The following is a 20394-nucleotide window of genomic DNA, read 5'->3' as shown; positions in this document are numbered from 1 at the left end:
GAAGGTTGCTGCCATTATACACACATTAAAACACTCATGATTCAAAGATGTTGCTCCTGATGGTTTTATTTCCTTCTGTGAGCAAGGTTTGACTTGAGACGCTTATACCAATGATAAAACTCTTACTGCATAATTCAAGTATTACTATGTGCAAGCCTGTAGCCATTTGTATGCTATGAACTTAAGTTAAACTTTGTCAATACTGTTTTGAAATCATTTAAAACAGAAAAAAAGCAGGACAAAGTGAATTTATCATAGCTAATATATGACAGGAACATCTGCTCATAATGAGCTAGTCAAAATTAGTTTAAGCCTATCAGGTACAAGGAGAACTTAAACGGTCCAAGACAAGGTTTCCAGATTGATGAAGAGTGCTGTAAAAATATCACTGAAATAGTCGTTTGTTTTTTTTTTCTTCTCCCTCATGTGTCAGCCTTGACTCTCCCTTCTCTTTTTGAATCCAAGGTTGAGATATCATAATGGAATCTGATATGCCTCTCTCCACTCCTTAGGCTGGCTACCACACCCCGAGAGAAGAGTTGACATAAGAATTCTTTTTTAATATTCTTGATTTTACTTTTATTCTCATTTTGACTTTTCACCTTATCCTAATGTAATCTATAGTGTTCTTGAACTTTATCACAGGGTATTTCCCACTGACTATAATTTTTAACAAAGACTGTCCTACCAGAAAGTGATGGATTCTCATAATTTGAGTGGACAGCTTTAGACAAGCAATCCTGCTTGTAAACTTGCTCTCTTCAATGTTGTTCCACTCTTGCATGACTTCTGTCTTGAGGCTATTTGACAGCAACAGAAAATTTTCAAATTGTCCCCATGAGGATTCAAATCCTGACAACAGCACATATTAAATGTTTGTGACCTTGGATATGTTACTTCACTATTCTGAGTCTCAGTTTAGTCATCTATGAAATAGAGATAAATGAAGGAATGAGGAAGACTAACACTGACCATGCATGCAAAAAAAAAACGTAATACATGATATGCAATATTCACATTATAGGCTATTGTCATTGAATTTGAAGTCAATACTCTTTCCCTTGAATTATGCCAAATTTCACCCATTAGGAATTCTAAAACATTCCTTGTAACTTCACCCGCACTATTTTAAAACTACTTTATTTGTATTAATTGGCTTCTAATGCACAACAAATCACCTTAAAACTTAGTTACTTGAAATAATAATAAATCATTTATCTTTATCTTCCATAATTTTATAGACTGGTCAAGTTAGTATTATGATCTAGCCCCAATAGTGTAGTGTTCTCATTCGCATTCTTGGACCTCAGCTGGAATAGTTATAACAATGTTGTTAGAACAGCTGAGCTTTTCCTCTCTCCAAGTCTTCATCCTCCAGTAGGCCATCTCAAGTCTCTTCAAATGGAAGAGTCCCATCAATATGAAAGGAGAAGCTCTAATGCTTATGTCACATTAATGTTACTTCTTTAGGCATAGAGAAAACAATAAAATTATACAGTCTTTGAAGCTTGACAATGTTGAGTTAAAGTTCAGTTTCTACTACTTACACAATTAATGATTTTGAGCAAGATGTTCATCTTCTATAAAAATTAGTTCTCCTTGCCTGCAAGGTATGTCAGAAGCACTGGGTTAGTAGTGACAGAGTTAAATATGATAACATGTATAATTTGACCAATTTGAAAATTGGTGGAATAAATGTTAGCTTCCTTCTACCACCAACTGCCTTGTGAGCCTGTTTTGTTGTTACCACCAATGCAATTACTGCTCCTTCCTTTCTACTTAAGAACCCCAAGATATCACAGTGTTTCTTATCTGAGAACTAAATATCACCATGGTCATTCTATTAGGATAATATGTGAATCTAGAACTATTAAATCCAGGGATAAAACCTAAAGGATTCATAACACAATTAAATGAGTCCAGGTTCTCTAGTGCCTTAAAATAAATAGATCTTATAGACAACCAAATAAAGCATGAAGACTAAAAGCTAAAATAGGATTCCACATAGATACACAAAAATTCTAATTTTAAAACACGTAGAAATGCATTTAAGAAATATGAAGATTTATTTATACATAACATAAGGTTATTAGGGTATTTTCCAATAATAGATTAATTGGGTACTATCAAAAATAATAGAAAAAATGCAAATGAGTAAGACTGATACTAAAGACATGTAGATATTTGAAATGCAAAAGAAAACGCTTTACAATTTCTTTTTTAACTTAATTTTTATTAGCACAAATTAATTGTACAAAAGGGTTCTATTGTGATATTTACAACATTCCTATAACGTATTTCGATCAAATTTGCCCCATCTTTATTATCCCTTATATTACTCTTTCTTAAGCCCTACCCTCCTGCCCCTCCTTTTTAATAGCTTTTAGTGGTTTTTATTATGATATTTTCATATACATATAATATAAATTATGTACTTTTATAATATTGACCCTCTTCTCTTCCCCTTCCCCACCTGCTAGGTCTAGACTCCACATATGAGTGAAAACATGTGATATTCCAATGTCTTTAAATTTCATAAGCATTATTTGATCATTTAACATCCATTTGTTAAACCACTTTATGTCTAAAGGCAAAATAATCTCTTCAAGAGAACATGTATTTTAGAATTTAATGAGAAAAATCTATCTTTTCATTTTTCCCAACCAGTTATGGCTCATGTTTCCTTTCCTTTTTTGGTGGGGGGTCAGTATTGGTGTGTGAATTCAGGGTCTTGTTCTTGTTAGGCAGGCACACCATTTGAGCCACATCCGCAGCTCTATTTGATTTGATTATTTTTGAGGTAAGATCTCTTTGTTTTTCCCAGGCTGGCCTTGATCCTCTTTCTTTTGATTCCTGTGTAGCTGGGATGACAGGTGCATGACACACATCCAGCTTTTTTTTGTTGAGATGGGGAGTCTTGCAAATTTTTTGCCCAGGCTGGCCTTGAACCAATTTTCCAATTTCCACCTTCCAAGTAGCTGGAACTGCAGACTTGAGCATCCATGTCCGGCCTTCTTATCCCCATTCTTCTGCCCCACTTGTCCTCCTGGAAAGCAGAAAAACTTTTCTGATTGATCAAATCCAAGACAGTTTCAGTGCATTTACCAGTGGGCTGCAAAACACAGGCCTCCAAGAGAGTAGAACTGATAAACAAAGGCAAAGGCACTTAAAGGCCATGTCATCTTCCAGTTTTTCTTTCCCACATGAAAACTCAATTCCTTGGGAGTTCTCACCAATGTGTACTCATAAGTTGAGTGAAAATGAGATCAAGAGTTAAGTGGTAAGGAGAAGACACTTGGGACATAAGACTAAGGCAGATACTTTGACACAGCTGACCAGAAAGCTCAGGTTTAGAATGTCACAAAATAGACCTGTTCCACAAAAATCAACAACAATAAACAGCCCAAGCTCTCTCATTGTCATTTGTTCCTTGTGTGCATAGCTTCTTCAAGAACTTCACAAAAAGAAAGTCATTGACAAGTCTTCAGGTGGGCATGCTCTAATCTCTGACTGTAACAGTGAGTTCTACCCCAGTTCCCTGGTATTTATTGGTATGCATTGTAGATAATGATTTGACATTTCTTTAATTAAAAACAGTGATATATGAAAATAGTGTATCTTCACAATGAATTTTTGTTTATTTCCTCTGAAACCCCACTTCAAATGATAAATGACATCATGTAAACCAAAAGAATATCTATCCACTTGGGCTGACAGCATGGCTTAAGTAATAAAGCACCTGCCTGTCAAGCATAAAAATAAGGGAAGGGAAGGGAAGGAAAAAGGACAGGAAAGATAAAAGGAAGGGAAGAGGAAAAGGAAAAGAACATACAGAAATAACAATCCTGGCTGTCTCAAAATACTGACGTGAAGATAACTAAGTGGTAGTAATGAATGCCAAAGTTTTAATTGCCATCTGGACATCTGGAAGGAAGGTAAAATCCCAGATTTTCACAAGTCCCATCTTCATAACTTGCATAACCAGAAGGCAAGAATTTCAGTGGAAAAGAAGGACAAAAAATTTTCCAGAGCACTAACTATGAAACAGGTACTCCTCTGTGACCGACGTACATTATGTGAACCTTTACTCTTCACAGCAAGTCCACAAAGGTTAGAGGAGGGTAGGTGATTAAGTCAAGATTGCACATGTCAAAGGTTGAGAATCCAGGATTCAAACAAAGCGGTGGTCTAATTCCAGAATCTAAATTCTTATCTAATCCCTAGCATTGCCTTTAAATAATGCATTTTGCTATGGATAATACTTATTCAATCATTAAAATTCAGAACATACTAAATGCAAAACAATCTGATGGATGATGCAAAAAATACAATGATGCTTAAGCAATGGATCAAGCACAAATGTCTGATCAAAATGTACATAAATATGAGTAATGATAACAAATGCATATAAGGTATGGGAGAGGAAAAAAGCTATACTGCTGATGGGAAGATCTTGACTAAATTCTCTTCAAGAATTTATTTGAAAATATCTTAGGTCATGAGTTAGATTTTAGTACTATAGAAAAATAAATGACATGACTATCTCTGCTCCACAGATGTAGAAGAATTGCCAGGAACATGCTTTATCCTGACTGAAGTTAGAAAAACAGCTAGTCACTTCAAATACAGAAGTTTCTGCATATGATGACCACATGTGTTTTGAAGGATTTAATAATCAAATGCAAATAAATGAATAAGATCAAACTCTTTACCAGCTACTTGGCTTTGATGAATTGTCATCACTTACTTCTGTTCTCTACAAATAGATTAAGCACAATGACTTCAATCCAGTGCATAACTATCCCACGTCTACTGTGCACATTTTTTTGCATGGCAGTAGGGCACATGAAGGTGAAATAGATCAGTGGCTGAACCAGGGAAGATTTGCAGTAGTCTAGAAGGCTGGAGAGTACAGAGAGTCATTTTTAAACATAACCCAAAAGTGAAAAGAAAAACTGAAGGTCCACTCTTCAAGTGGTCAGAGCACAATCTGTCTACATTACTTTAATTTAAACTGCAAACTTTAGTAAGTGGTATACATGAACTCATATGCTGAGAGCTCTTTTTCTTCCAGAAAGAAAAGTGGGATGTGAATATTGGTATGCATGACTCTAGTTATTTGTGTGAACAATAAAGATGATATGTCATGTGCACCTAATTTAATTTAATTTTCATAGGACAAATGAAGTTTATTGTTTTTAATGTAGTCACCTTCTAGTTTGTTTTAGTCTTTGTTTTGAGGGTCTCAGTTACATTATAATCACTTTGTAGTCCTTTCTGCTTCAGAGTCATTTCTTCTCAATTGTAGTTAAAATTCTTTAATCTCTCCATTTTTCATGATATGGTGGCTTCCTTTCCAAATTTTTCATATCAGAATATTCCAGAGATCTGCATCAAAATACTAACAGTAATAATAATAATTATCACAAGAATGTTTCTTAAATTATATAGTCTTTCAAAGTTGCTAACTGTCCAAATTTACCAGAATGTTACTATAAAAAAATCATTCAAACAGGTGTAGCAATAGAAACTAATCTAATCTGGGAGTGTACAGGAAGTCATTTCTGTAAGTCTAGCAACCAGTCGCTGCAAAGACTAAATTAGAATTCAACTCACAGTACAAGTGATGGCACCATTAACTAGCATTATCATTCTAAAATGGCTTCTTTCAAAAGAGAGTACTTAAAATAACCTGGTCATCATTGGTATGATGATAAGCTCAGCAGATATGATATACAACACATAATATGTAACATTAATAATTACATATGTAACATACAATGGATATTATACATAGAAAGTTATAATAAATATTTGAACAATTTAATTGTATAATATGTATGTAGTAAACTTTAAATGCACAAGAGAAAGGGAAAAATGATCATTGATATTCTATGAAGAGAATGAAACAGGGAACTATATGCACTTTTATAATTTAATAGCTATTCTAACTTTCTTTGAAAAACATGGTGAGAAACACAGCCTGGGCTCTGGCACCTGCTATGATCTAGGAGACAGAGACCTGCCTTCCTTGATTTTTACATCTTTGGTTCCATGGAATTTAAGAGATTCCTCCAGACTAGAAAATTATCTGTATAATAGTTTTATCACTATGAACATGTCATTATAAAAAGTAAAGAAAATTTTTCCAAAGATCTAATAAGCAAAATTGTGTGTGTGTGTGTGTGTGTGTGTGTGTGTGTATACAGACAAAGCCGGCATCTCTTGGTTTTATTTCATTATAGACCACATGATTTAATTGAAAGTTTTATACCTTTGGAACTTATTTTCTTAAAAAATGATAGGGCTTTTGCATAGTCCACTGATTCCTTTGGGACAGATTATTACCTGAGTTTCTGTAGACAGATTTATTTTAAGAAAAAAGAAAAGTTATTTATTTTGAGTTGATTTCTATGCAGACTATCAACTTGGACTCAGTGAAGTTTGGGGCTACATTTAAAGACACTCCCTCTAATTAATACAACTTTCTCTTCTTATGTGCAGAAAGTCTGCAATTAACTTCAGGCATTCCATAAGACCAATTATTAGCTACCAAACTTTCTGCTTGTTCAGAGACAGTAAGGGACACAATTGTATTTCAACATCTTTCTCTTTGACTGATATTGCTAGTATTTCCAAAAAGCATATTTTAGATGTTTCAAGAACAAGGACAAAGAAACAGGAGGCATAGAACTGAAGCTCACTCTTAAATTCATTTCAGTTCAAGAAGCAGATTTTTGATGCAATTGTCCTAAAGTAGGAATAGACATTTCTTTAAAACAGTGTCCTTTAAAAAGTGAGGACTAGAATAAAACAATTTCTGAACACTTCAGGAATATCTGTCCTAAAAGAAGCTGGTCAGTGTGTCACAATTGAGGGTCCTCCTTCTCTACCCAGGTAGAAATCGTGGGTAGGTGAGGAGAATCTCCACCAGTCACACCATGGTTTTATAAGCCATGCCACCAGATGACAGTGGACAGCAGCAGGTTGTACCCTCTTGTGTCACAGCTTCCATGCCCTGGGGTCAGACAGAGGCCTTTGACAGTTGGGAGCTGTACATGGGCTTCCATGCCTTGGTCAGAACCTGACCACAAGACTCTGAGAGCCTTGAGAGCCTGGAACAGGTGTGTGTTACAGCTCTCACTCCAGATTCAGGGTCAGAGTATTTGATAGCCCACTCCAACTGCCCCACAGCTTTCTTCTACCACCACAGACAAGATCAGCTGAAATCTGCCCAAGGCCACCTCCATTGACAGCTCTCCTGCTGTTGCTGGAGTTGCTTTGCTGCCACTTTTGACATCTTGGCTCTGGCCACCCTGCAGGTCTGAAAGCTATGATCAACATGACACTACTCAGCTCTTTCCTCTCTGCAGCTTTCTGCTGATGCCATGGGCCTGGTTAGTTGCAATTGGTACAAGTCCACCAACATTCCTATTCATGGGTGAGGCCCCAGTTGACTGCTCCTACCCCAGTACTGCTCCTGTCAATGGCTACCACTACTGCCTCAACCACTTGCCAGCATTGCTCTTGCTCTCACCACCTGGTCACTGCCACCAGTTCTACTAGCACTTCTCACCTTTTCATTGTGTTACCAACTCAGCTACTCTATGAATGATGAGAATCAAAAGTATGCTGCAGAGAATCATTATTTGGACCTACATGGCAACATGAAGGAGCAACATGGGAGGGTAGCTCTTAGCTGTTCACAAAGTGAGCTGAGTAGCCTGCTTATACAACCAGGCAGGGGTGTGTGACAAAGTGTTTGTACAAATTGTGTAATTCTTTAATGCAAATGAAGAGTTTGGTTTGTCCAAATCATGACATAGACCCTGTCACCAGTCATAGATCTTCTGAGGGGCTACCAGGAGAAAGAAGTACTTTCCTTCTGGTGGCAGTAGTTGCTATGGTGACAAAAGTTTAATGCAAGCTGCTGGCTGGGCAGTGCTTTCTGGAGCTGAAGTTGGGCTTTGGGTTCGAAGTGGCAGGGGCTGGCAGGAGGGCAACCAAGCAGCCTGCCTGGCAGTCTTTCACTCAAGGCAGCTACTCCCCATCCTGGAAAAGGTCTAGCAGCTCTCAATTAAGGAGTTAAGTCTCCCTAGTCCCCAAAATCTCAGCACATTTAAAGGAAAAACAAATTTTCAAGAGGGTGCTTACAACAAAGGCTTATCAGTAACAGTGATTTAACAGTTTTTAACAGTGCTATAACAATGCTTCACTCTGTCCCAGTGTCCCAGACCAAGGTGGGTCCCTATTATCTGTTTTTAAGATGCTTTTTAATTATCAGATTTACCATATACCTTCACAAAGACAGGCAAAAATACGAACCACATTTTCTTTAGGCAATGAAGAAAACCCATAGAAGGCTATGTTCTTTTTCTTTCTTTTTTTTTTTTTTTGCAAATCCAGGTTATTTATTTATTTATTTATTTTTATTCATGTATTCATATGTGCATATATTCTTTGGGTCATTTCTTCCCGCTGCCCCACTCTCCCACCCTTTCCTCCTTCCCCCCTCACTTCCAGGCAGGTCCTGTTCTGCTCTGATCTCTAATTTTGTTGAAGAGAAGACATAAGCAATAATAAGAAAGACGAAGTGTTTTTACTACTCGAGTTCAGGATAGCTATACAGAAAGATTCCTAGTATTGCTTCCAAGCACAAAAATGTTACAACCCAAGTTGATTCATTTCTAACTGATCTTTACATTGGTTCCTGATCCCTTTCTCATGTTGACATCTGTCACTTTAAGGTTTCTGTATTAGTTCCTCTGGAGTGGGGACATCAAACCCTTTCATGTTTTGGGTTTTCTACTTATTCCTATATCCCCCATATGTGCTCTCCCATTGTTATGTGATCCAAGTCCAACAACATTGCTGTATTTGCCCTAGATCTAAAGTCCGCATATGAGGGAGAACATATGATTTTTGGTCTTCTGAGCCTGGCTGACCTCGCTCAGAATGATGTGATTGCTGAATCATATGGAAGATTTATGTTTAGATTTTTAAGAAGTCTCCAAATTTTTTTCCAGAGTGGTTGCACCAGCTTGCATTCCCACCAGCAGTGTGTGAGGGTTCCTTTTTCTCCACATCCTTGCCAACACCTGTTGCTGGTGGTGTTTTTGATGATGGCTATTCTAACAGAGGTGAGCTGGAATCTTAGTGAGGTTTTGATTGGCATTTCCTTTATGGCTAGAGATGGTGAGCATTTTTTCATGTGTTTTTGGGCCATTTCAATTTCTTATTTTGAGAAAGTTCTGTTTAGTTCATTGCCCATTTTTTTATCGGTTCATTGATTTTTGGAGAATTTAGTTTTTTGAGTTCCTCGTATATTCTGGTTATCAGTCCTTTGTCTGATGTATAGATGGCAAATATTTTCTCCCACTCTGTGGGTGGTCTCTTCAGTTTAGAGACCATTTCTTTTGTTGTGCAGAAGCTTTTTAATTTTATGAAGTCCCATTTGTCCATCCTTTCTCTTAGTTGCTGAGCTGCTGGGGTTCTATTGAGGAAGTCCTTGCCTATACATATTAGTTCCAGAGTGTTTCTTGCTCCTTCCTGTACCAACTTCAGAGTTTCAGGTCTGATATTAAGGTCGTTGATCCATTTTGAGTTGATACTAGTACAGGGTGATAGACATGGATCTAGTTTCAGTCTCTTGCAGATGGATAACCACTTTTCCCAGCAACATTTGTTGCAGAAGTTGTCTTTTCTCCATCGTGTATTTTTGACACCTTTGTTAAAAATGAGGTGGGTATAGTTGTGTGGATTCATATCTGGGTCCTCTATTCTGTTCCACTGGTCTTCATGTCTGTTTTTCTGCCAGTACCATGCTGTTTTTATTGCTATTGCTTTGTAATATAGTTTGAAGTCAGGTAGTGTGATACCTCCAGCATTGCTCTTTTACTGAGTATTGCCTTGGCTATTCACAGTCTCTTTGTTTCCAAATGAACTTTAGGGTAGATTTTTCAATCTCTGTGATGAATGTCATTGGGATTTTGATGGGAATTGCATTAAACATGTAGATTGCTTTTGGTAGTATAGCCCTTTTTACTATGTTGATTCTATCAATCTATGAGCATGGGAAATCTTTCCATCTTCTGTAGTCTTCGTAGTCTTCCTCAATCTCTTTCTTCAGGAGTTTGTAATTCTCCCTGTAGAGGTCATTCCCATCTTTTGTTAAGTTTACACCTAGATATTTGATTTTTTTTGAGGCTATTGTGAATGGAATTGTTTCCATATATTCCTTCTCAGTTTGTTTGTTGTTGGTGTATAGAAAAGCTAAGGATTTTTGTAAGTTGATATTGTATCCTGCCACCTTGCTATAGCTGTTTATGGTGTCTAAGAGTTTTTGGGTAGACTTTTTTGGGCCTTTAAGATATAGGATCATATCATCTGCTAATAGGGATATTTTGACAGTTTCTTTACCTATTTGTATTGCTTTTATTTCTTCTTCTTGAATTGCTCTGGCTAGAAATTCCATTACTATGTTGAATAAGAGTGGGGATAGTGGGCACCCTTGTCTCATTCCTGATTTTAGGGGGAATGGTTTCAGTTATTCTCCATTAAGTATGATGTTGGCTATAGGTTTGTCATATATAGCCTTTACAATGTTGAGGTACATTCCTTCTATTCCTAGTTTTCTTAGAGCTTTTATCATAAAGTGGTGTTGGATCTTGTCAGAGGCTTTTTCTGCATCTATTGAGATGATCAAGTGGTTTTTGTCTTTGCTTCTATTAATGTGCTGTATTACATTTATAGATTGTGTATGTTGAACCATCCCTGCATCCCTAGGATGAAGCTGACTTGGTCATGGTTGATGATCTTTCTGATGTGTTGTTGGATTCAGTTTGCCATAGTTTTATTGAGAATTTTTGCATTGCTGTTCATTAAGGAAATTGGGCTGTAGTTCTCCTTTTTGGTGGTATCTTTGTCTGGTTTTGGTATGAGAGTAATACTGGCTTCATAAAATGAGTTAGGCAGTGTTCCTTCCCTTTCTATTTCGTGGAACAGTTTAAGGAAGGTTGGTATTAGTTCTTCTTTAAACATCTGATAGAATTCAGCATAGAATCCATTATGTCTTGGACTTTTCTTTTTTTAAAAATTAAAAAACTTTTTTTTAAGTTTTTTTTTTTCAAGATAGGGTCTTGTGATCTATTTGCCCAGGCTGGCTTCAAAGTACAATTCTCCTACTCTCTGCCTCTGAGTAGCTAGGATTACAGGCATAAGCCACTGGTGCCTGACTATAATCTTCCTTTTTATTTAATAATTATTTGTTTGTTTTACTGTTTGTATCTTTTCTTTTAAAATTTTCTTTATGTATTTTTTATTATTTCCCTGGGTAGGGGTACATTGTGTTATTTACAAAAGTTCTTACAATATATCAAATATATCATACTTATATGTGCAGACCATACTAGGTAGTATAGTCTGTGAGCTCAGGGTGTTTAAGGACAAAAGTTGTTTTCTTCACTACAGCCTAATGCTTAGCACAGTCCCTGGTAAAAAGTGGGTAGTCCTTAAACGCTATCCCATTAAATGAGAAAATTAAACATTTTATTTTGAAAAGATGATCACAGTTCATAATAATATTTCATTATATATTAGAAGAATGAAGCATGTATAGTCACTTCTCTGGAATAGTAAGTCTCAAACTTGAATGTGTATAGGATCATCTGGGGTGTTTGTTAGAATCATGCTAGACTTACTTCTAAAATGTCTGGGACACTAGATCTGGAATGTAGAAATTTCATTTTGACAAGTTCCTTGCTAATGCTGTTGATCCAAAAAGGAGGCTTTAAGAATTACTGTCCTGATCAGTCCTTCCTAACTCAGTCTTGATGCACCTGCAGCACTGATGTAACATATCTGCAATCCACATCTTGCTTTAGGGTTAAGAAAGGAGAGACTGTCAATCATTTCTGAAAATACACTGAATATTCTAAAACTGCTGTTATACAGTCTATTCATCCACAGCTCTTGAATGATAAGATTATGCAAATATCTTGAGGAAAAGTAATCTAAGAATCCTGAAAATTTTTTATAATGTTGTTCATGGTGCTTCGTGTTTTATTAGGATGATATCTGTAAAGCAATATAAAACTCAATGAAAATTGTTCTGTTCTAGCTGATGAATAATTTCAAAGCTAGAAATTCTATATTTGTTGAAACTGGCTTTTGATTTGGTGTAAACATTTATATAGTTGCCTGTTTGAATTTTCAATGTATATAAATTAATCACAGTGTAATAATTTTTTCTAGGGTTGTTTACCTAAAGGAAAAACATGAAAAAATTTCATGGATTAGACAATATTTCCCTTTACAGTTTCCCTTTAAAGCTGAGCTTAGTGGCACATATCTGTAGTCCCAGAACTTAGGGGTAAAAACAGGAGGATCCTATGTTTGAGGCCAGCCTTAGTTATATAGTGAGATAATGTCACAAACAAAATGAAATGAAATGAAACAAAACAAACCTACAAACTTTTTAAAGTTATACGTTTTTCACCAGTGCCAGAAAAACCATAAATAATTACCTAGGACCAAAAAGTGAATAAAATGATGAGATGTTAACTTTCACTATGTTAATTATCTTATAATCATTATCAAAGATAATTCCCAACTGACATTAGACCTGACTCAGCTCCTGACTCAGTTGACCATATTATTACAATATGGCTGTATCTTTGAATGGGGATGCGGAAGTTAGACTTCTGCAACAGTATGTTTCAAACTTCATTGAACAGCATCGATGTCACATGGAAGGCTTACTGAAACATAGGTTTCTGAACCCCATCTCAGAGTTTCTGATTCAGTACATCCAGGTGGAGTCCCTAAAATGAGTTTCCTATATCTACCCTACAATGTGGGGAACTTAGAGTAGCTTTACTACGGTGATTCTGATGGGCCCACAGATGAGAAGATACTGTTTCTTTGTGGCTGCTGAGAGAATGTAGGTAATTTGTCTGGAAATGTGAAAGTTCTTAGTTTAAAAAGAAATAGAGTTATTTTCTCTTATTCTTCCAGATGTACTCTTAAAATCTATCCCTCTCATCCTAGTGTCCTCTGATTGCAAATTTGACTTCCTGAAGCTGTGTGTCAATTGGCACATGAATTTAGGAGTTCCTTCAAAAATGAAGTCAGTTTTTCTACCTCCCTGGATTATCTTTGTATCTTGGAAAAATTGTTATTTTTCAGATCTTGTTAAAGTTCTTTGTGTATAGAATTCCACAGAATCACTCCTGTTTATAAATTCATTTGTTTCATATTAATATGTCAGAACATAGGCTTAAATCAGAGTGAGAATTTTCGACTAGGAGATTCAGTATGGCAACTAGATCATTTCAATATATTTTCAGCCCACAGTTCCTTAGCAAATTGTTTTAGGACTAAGAAAATCGAATTAAGATAAATGTGAATTTATCTTAGGACAAAGGTCAAATGGAAATCTTGTTTCAATTAAGCAGAAAAGAAGAAAATTAAGAAAAGAACAACAATGAAAATCATCAGCTCTTAATTGTGGTGAAAAGCTTTCTAAACTTTAAACCTGTCTACACTTTTACTTTGTTGTGATACTCAGCAACTTAAGTGCTACTTTAATTACTTTAATTATTAGTGGCCTAGGTCTCAGGTACTCCTTCCTGAAGTAAAATGTTTGCTGTGGGTATCTTAAAACTCCCTCTTGCTAATTCTTTTCCTTGAAATTATTTAGTGTATCTCAAATTTAGTGAAATTTTGAGTGTAAATGAGTGTGATTTTTCATTCTAGGTGGTGGGATAGATATGGAAACAGGTAGCTGTTTTTCTTTACAAGGAAGGATCAAGGAAAAATATCAAGCCAGAGATTTATTTAAGTGGTGCATGGATTATATTTAGGCTTTACTCTTGAGTAGCTTGTATTGGGCCAGATATATTCATGGATAATCTGAGTTTTCCATGGTTTAGTTTGTCTTTTGTCCATTATAGTTTTATTTTTTTTTTACATTTTTGTTATTTGGATAAATGTATAAATAATAAAAGTGATTGTGAATTGTTGATTTTTTGCAGGTCTTTTTTTTATTTTGGTAATTGTGTCTTCATTCTCCATTTTGCAATTTGGAATCTTTCCAAGTACTGCTAAAATTGTAATTCTTGCAGAATCTCCAATAACTTGTTTCCCTGGGGTTAAAAGCATATTTTGGCTGAGATAAGGTAAGAGCTCTAGAATGAAAAGGCTTTCTGGTGATTCTTGTTTCACTTTTCTTCCTCTCATTAAAAAAGTGTCTTTTTTTAAAATTTCAGTGGCACTGGGGTTTGAGCTCAGGCTTCATGCTTGCTAGGCATAAGCAATTCTGCCAGCCCAAAAAAGGGCCTTTGCTTCTATAACTATATGATTTGGATACTTTATATATATGTAATATGTGATTTTATTCATTAAAGTCAAAAGAAGTAAATTTATTTCTAACACATGTCTAAGTTCAGCTGAAAAACTAATGCTAGGTTCTTATGAGACCATTATATGTTTCTGGTCTACTATGTTTCATGAAGTTCTGTGATGTTTTCATTATCATAGTCATCATTGTTTTTTGTAGCTAACTTTTCATTAATCCTCACAAAGCCATTATGTAAAGGAATGTGTTATTTTGACAGTTAAGAACATAGCCCTCCCCCATCAGGCTGGCACCCAAGCTCCCTAGGCTGCCACCCACATGAGGGCTGCCAGACAATAGCCACCACCCACCACAGGAGGGCCCCAATACCACCAGATTATGGCTCCAAACCTGCCTAGGAGACGCAGACAATCAGGACTAGATGCTAAAGGAGTAACACCAGAACTACTAAGACCGAAATTCTAGTGTTCCTGAACTGGGGATTTCTTTTTTCTTTATTTTCTTTAAGTGTTTGTTTGTCTTGTTCACTGTTTGTCCATCATTTCTTCCTGTTGATTTCTTTGGTTCTCCATTTTTTTCTTCTATTTTTTTCCTCTTCCTTTTTGTTCTTCTTTTATCCCTTTCTTTCTTGGTTTTGTTGATTTTACTATTGTAAGTTAGCTAATACTAAATTACACATAGACCAGGGACAGAAACAGTACCAAACAGAATGATGGGAAGATGAAAAAGAGATGGAAACCATTCTCCCCCCAAAATTAAAGGAGTACAGGATTCAGAGGTAAATGAAGAAAATGGATACTAATATCCAGACTCCAACAAAACAAAGATAAACTATACCAAAGAACCCAACAAAGCCCATAAGAACATCCTGAAAGAAGAAATTCTGCAAACAATGAGAATTTCATAGAGCTGTTACTAGACTTGGTCAACAAAAACGTACAGGAGGCACACAAGAAATTCCAAGACAACAACATAAAGAATATGAGAAAACACAAAAACAAATAAATGAAATCATAAGAGTCCTAAATATATACCAAAGTGAAACAGAGAACTCCATAAATAGAGAGATAAATGAATTAAGTATGAAAATTGACAATATCAAAGAGGAAGTAACCCATGATATGGAAAACCTCAGAAAAAAGAATGAAGCAGAAATACAAAACAAAATGGAAGACCACTCTAGCAGACTGGAACAAGAAGAAGACAGAATCTTAGAACTCAAAGATGAAATGGTAATTAAAGGAAAAACTGAAAAACTATTATAATAGTCAGACAACTCAAGACCAGTGAAAGGAATAGGCAAGAACTAACCAACTCCATCAAAAGACCAAAACTGAGAGTCATGGGCATTGAAGAAGAAGAAGGGGTGCAAGCAAAAAGAATTCATAATATATTCAACAAAATAACAACAGAAAATTTCCCAAATCTAGAGAAAACTATGCACATCGAGGTACAGGAAGCCTCCAGGACACCAAACAGACTTGAAAAATATAGAACTACCCTACAACATATTATCATTAAAACAACAAGCACAGAGAATAGAGAAAGATTATTGAAAGCTGTAAGAGAGAAAAAACAAATAACATACAAAGGTAAACCCATCAAAATCACAGCAGATTTCTCAATGGAAACCTTAAAAGCAAGAAGAGCATGGAGTGAGGTCTTCCAGACACTGAATGAAAATAACTTCAACCCTAGGATACTCTACCCAGCAAAAGGATCATTCAAAATAGGTGGAGCAATAAAAATCTTCCATGAATAAGCAGAAACTAAAACAAGATATGACCAGCAAGCCACCACTACAAAAGATTCTCCAAGGAATTCTGCACATAGAAAATGAAAGCAATAAAACCATGAAAAGGCAGGCAGTACCAAACCACAAGAGAAGAAAAAGCAAGAAAGTAGAGAGTAACATTGATTTAGCTGCACACAATCAAACCCTTAAACAACAAAGACAACTAAACGACAGGAATCACCACATACCTGTCAATACTAACACTGAACATTAATGGATTTAAATCCCCCATCAAAAGACACTACTTGGCAAACTGGATTAAAAAGGAAGATTCAACAATCTTCTGCCTACAGTCTCATCATCAGAAACAAGAACTGGCTGAGGGTGAAAGGCTGGAAGAAGATCTACTAAGCCAATGGCCCCTGAAAACAGGCAGGTTTCGCAATCCTTAACTTGGACAAAATAGACTTCAAACTTCCATTGATCAAACGAGATAAAGAAGATACTCCATACCAATGAAAGGGGAAATACACCAAAAGAAAAAAATAATTATCAACCTATATGAACCCAATTTCATCAAACATACTCTGAAGGATCTAAAAACACATATAGACTCCAACACAATGGTAGTGGGAGACACTAACACCTCCCTATCACCAACAGATAGGTCATCCAAACAAAAAAATCAAAAAAGAAATCCTAGAACTAAATCACACCATAGATCAAATGGACCTAGCTGATGGCTACAGAATATTTCATCCAATTTTTGCACAATATACATTGTTCTCAGCAGCTCATGGAACCTTCTCCAAAATTGATCATATCTTAGGGCACAAGGCAAGCCTCATCAAATATAAGAAAATAGAAATAATCCCATGCATTCTATCTGATCATAATGCATTAAAACTAGAAATCAACAAGAAAAACAGCAGTAAAAAACATGCAAACAATTGGAAGCTGAACAACATTGCTCATTGATCAATGGGTCATTGATGAAATAAAAGAGGAAATTAAAAAGTTCCTGGAAGTTAATGAAAATGAAAACATGACCTACCAGAACCTATGGGATACAGCAAAGGCAGTCCTAAGAGGAAAGTTTATAGCAATGAGTGCATGTATAAATAGGTCAGAAAGTCTCAAATCAATCACCTAATGCTATATCTCAACTCCTAGAAAAACAAGAACAAGCACATCCCAAATCAAGCACAAGGAGAGAAATAATAAAAATGAGGGCTGAAATCAATGAAATAGAAACAACAACAACAACAAAAAAGGAAAGAATCAATGAAACAAAAAAGCTAGTTCTTTGAAAAAATAAATAAGAATAATAAATAAATAAGAATGATAACTCCCTGGTAAAAATCCCAAGTCAGTAAAATAAGATATGCTAAAGGGGAGATAACAACAAACACCATGGAAATCCAGAAAATTATCAGACTACTTTGAGAATTTATATTCTTAAAAAAATCTTGAAGAAATGGACAGATTTCCAGAAACTTACCACCATCCAAATATGAACCAAGAGGATATTAATCACCTGAATAGATCTATAACACAAAATGAAATTGATGCAGCAATAAAGAATATCCCAAAAAAGAAAACTCTAGGACCTGATTGATTCACTGCTGAATTCTATCAGATGTTTAAAGAACTAATACCAACCTTCCTTAAACTGTTCCACGAAATAGAAAGGGAAGGAACACTGCCTAACTCATTTTATGAAGCCAGTATTACTCTCATACCAAAACCAGACAAAGATACCACCAAAAAGGAGAACTACAGCCCAATTTCCTTAATGAACAGCAATGCAAAAATTCTCAATAAAACTATGGCAAACTGAATCCAACAACACATCAGAAAGATCATCAACCATGACCAAGTCAGCTTCATCCTAGGGATGCAGGGATGGTTCAACATACACAATCTATAAATGTAATACAGCACATTAATAGAAGCAAAGACAAAAACCACTTGATCATCTCAATAGATGCAGAAAAAGCCTCTGACAAGATCCAACACCACTTTATGATAAAAGCTCTAAGAAAACTAGGAATAGAAGGAATGTACCTCAACATTGTAAAGGCTATATATGACAAACCTATAGCCAACATCATACTTAATGGAGAATAACTGAAACCATTCCCCCTAAAATCAGGAATGAGACAAGGGTGCCCACTATCCCCACTCTTATTCAACATAGTAATGGAATTTCTAGCCAGAGCAATTCAAGAAGAAGAAATAAAAGCAATACAAATAGGTAAAGAAACTGTCAAAATATCCCTATTAGCAGATGATATGATCCTATATCTTAAAGGCCCAAAAAAGTCTACCCAAAAACTCTTAGACACCATAAACAGCTATAGCAAGGTGGCAGGATACAATATCAACTTACAAAAATCCTTAGCTTTTCTATACACCAACAACAAACAAACTGAGAAGGAATATATGGAAACAATTCCATTCACAATAGCCTCAAAAAAAATCAAATATCTAGGTGTAAACTTAACAAAAGATGGGAATGACCTCTACAGGGAGAATTACAAACTCCTGAAGAAAGAGATTGAGGAAGACTACAGAAGATGGAAAGATTTCCCATGCTCATGGATTGACAGAATCAACATAGTAAAAAGGGCTATACTACCAAAAGCAATCTACATGTTTAATGCAATTCCCATCAAAATCCCAATGACATTCATCACAGAGATTGAAAAATCTACCCTAAAGTTCATTTGGAAACAAAGAGACTGTGAATAGCCAAGGCAATACTCAGTAAAAGAGCAATGCTGGAGGTATCACACTACCTGACTTCAAACTATATTACAAAGCAATAGCAATAAAAACAGCATGGTACTGGCAGAAAAACAGACATGAAGACCAGTGGAACAGAATAGAGGACCCAGATATGAATCCACACAACTATACCCACCTCATTTTTAACAAAGGTGTCAAAAATACACGATGGAGAAAAGACAACTTCTGCAACAAATGTTGCTGGGAAAAGTGGTTATCCATCTGCAAGAGACTGAAACTAGATCCATGTTTATCACCCTGTACTAGTATCAACTCAAAATGGATCAACGACCTTAATATCAGACCTGAAACTCTGAAGTTGGTACAGGAAGGAGCAAGAAACACTCTGGAACTAATATGTATAGGCAAGGACTTCCTCAATAGAACCCCAGCAGCTCAGCAACTAAGAGAAAGGATGGACAAATGGGACTTCATAAAATTAAAAAGCTTCTGCACAACAAAAGAAATGGTCTCTAAACTGAAGAGACCACCCACAGAGTGGGAGAAAATATTTGCCATCTATACATCAGACAAAGGACTGATAACCAGAATATACGAGGAACTCAAAAAACTAAATTCTCCAAAAATCAATGAAACGATAAAAAAATGGGCAATGAACTAAACAGAACTTTCTCAAAATAAGAAATTGAAATGGCCCAAAAACACATGAAAAAATGCTCACCATCTCTAGCCATAAAGGAAATGCCAATCAAAACCTCACTAAGATTCCAGCTCACCTCTGTTAGAATAGCCATCATCAAAAACACCACCAGCAACAGGTGTTGGCAAGGATGTGGAGAAAAAGGAACCCTCACACACTGCTGGTGGGAATGCAAGCTGGTGCAACCACTCTGGAAAAAAATTTAGAGACTTCTTAAAAATCTAAATATAAACCTGCCATATGATCCAGGAATCCTACTCCTGGGGATATACCCAAAGGAATGCAACACAGGTTACTCCAGAGGCATCTGCACACCCATGTTTATTGCAGCACTATTCACAATAGCCAAGTTATGGAAACAACCAAGATGCCCCACTACTGATGTATGGATCAAGAAAATGTGGTATTTATACACAATGTAATTTTTCTCCTCCATGAAGAAGAATGAAATCTTATCATTTGCAAGTAAGTGGTTGGAACTGGAGAACATCATTCTGAACAAGGTTAGTCAGCCATGTGGTTGGACTTGGATCACATGACAAGGGGAGAGCACATATGGGAGATATGGGAATAGGTAGAAAACCCAAATCATGAAAGGGTTTGATGTCCCCACTCCAGAGGAACTAATACAGAAACCTTAAAGCAACAGAGGTTGACATGAGAAGGGGATCAAGAACCAGTGTAAAAATCAGTTAGAGATGAATCAACTTGGATTGTAACACATTTGTACATGAAATCAATACTAGGAATATTTCTGTATAACTATCCTTAACTAGCAAAAATGTTTTGTCTTCCTTATTATGCTTATGTCTTTTCTTCAACAAAATTAGAGATAAGGCAGAAGAGGTTCTG

This window comes from Castor canadensis, chromosome 6 (genome assembly GCF_047511655.1).
Source record: "Castor canadensis chromosome 6, mCasCan1.hap1v2, whole genome shotgun sequence".
Classification (NCBI taxonomy): Eukaryota; Metazoa; Chordata; class Mammalia; order Rodentia; family Castoridae; genus Castor; species Castor canadensis.
The sequence above is the reverse complement of the archived record's forward strand: the minus strand, read 5'-3'. Positions refer to the sequence as shown.